The sequence below is a fragment of the Colobus angolensis genome, unplaced genomic scaffold (genome assembly GCF_000951035.1).
Source record: "Colobus angolensis palliatus isolate OR3802 unplaced genomic scaffold, Cang.pa_1.0 Scaffold1, whole genome shotgun sequence".
Classification (NCBI taxonomy): domain Eukaryota; kingdom Metazoa; phylum Chordata; class Mammalia; order Primates; family Cercopithecidae; genus Colobus; species Colobus angolensis.
In genome coordinates, this window is record NW_012110918.1 from 19539975 (window position 1) to 19541514 (window position 1540).

Consider the following 1540-nt stretch of genomic DNA (forward strand, 5'->3'; position numbering starts at 1 on the left):
GCTGGGCCAGGACAGGGCAGCAGAGGTGCTCAGGAGGACCCAACGCCTCTGGGGCGTAAACCTCCTCAGGGGAACAGCTTGGGGAACCACAGTCCCAGGGTGGAAAGGGCCAGGCCCCTTTCTCAAGATAGATTAGCTTCCTCCAAGAATACTGGCCAGCAAACATTCTTACCCTAGTTTTGTTTTGTTTTAATTAGCAGACTTAATGTTTTAGGTTTACAGAAACACCAAGCAGATGGTAGAGGTCCCCCACACCCCCTCTCCCTGACCCAGTTTCTCCTGTGATTACCTTCTCTCATTGGGGTGTAGGCGTGTCACAGGCAAAGAACCAATATTGGTTATTATTACAAACGTCTGAAGCCTCCATCAGGACGCACACTCACCATTGTACGATCCCAGTCTTAGGACAGCCCGCTGGGCACAGGAGGCTGGGCAGCCCACCAGGTGGCAGATCTCTGCCCCAGCCTAGGCTGGAACCAGCTGCCTACTGCCCAGAGGCGGCCTCTCCCCTTCGGTCTAGCAGCCACCAGGGGCTCTGAGACCCTGAGCAGGCCACCGCAGGGCATGAGTTCCCCACGTCCGCATCTATAACTCAAGAGGTCCCAGCACTGCCCCTGCCGCTTCTGTGGTGTGATGATCCGGCCCCTGACAGGCCATGTGGCCCTTCAAGTGTGGACCGGGCCTGGGGGGGCTGCTGTCTTATGCTTGGAGGACATGGAAAGTGGTTGCTGTGCACAGGTGTGAAGCCACAGGTCCCTCTCCACCGCAGCCTGGGCACCCTGGTACCTGCAGTGATGGGGGTGGTGGGAGGGGCAATCCTAGAGTAGATGGGGGTGGGTGCGGCATTCCCCAAGCTCGGAAATGCACCTCAACCAGACCTCGAGCCTCAGTGTGATGTCACTTGATGTGCTGCACAAGGTCCTGGCTCCAGGTTTTTGATGGAGTAGGTGCACTAAACAGATCCTTACAATGAAACTACCTTCAGTGGTCACCGTCAACGCCTTCCAGTTCTTCAGGCCTTCACCCTTGTCCCAGCTTTCCTGGGCTGGGGGCTCGGCTCCACCCATCTTTGCCGGTGACTTCCATCCCTGCAGACCCACAATTTTCAAAGCCCTCTCTCCACCTCCTCAGGTAGTCACAACTCAGTTATTCAGACTTGCACAGGTCATTTGCAAGTCCTCCTGGAAGGTATCTTGGCTGGAAAAGGGGACAAGGCCAAGCTTCCCCACCGCTGGAGGCTGCGCTCGGCTCTGGAGCTGACCAGTCTCGAGCAGGGCCACTGACCCGCGGCACAGAGAAGCCAGCTTTGTGATCGCAGCTGGCACGGCCTGGAGGGCCAGCCCCGGCCTCTCCCGCCCGGTGGGCCCTCGGCACCCTCTGGCTCCCCCTCTCCGGCCTGAGTCTGTAGGACCTTCCCAGTCCGGGCGCGGGTCTCCTCTCTCTCCTGCAATGGTTCAGGCACGTGGTGGCCGCGGTGACCACCCGGGGAAGGACCACACTCGAGCAGGTGATTCTGCCCCGCGGGCACGGGGGCGGGGCG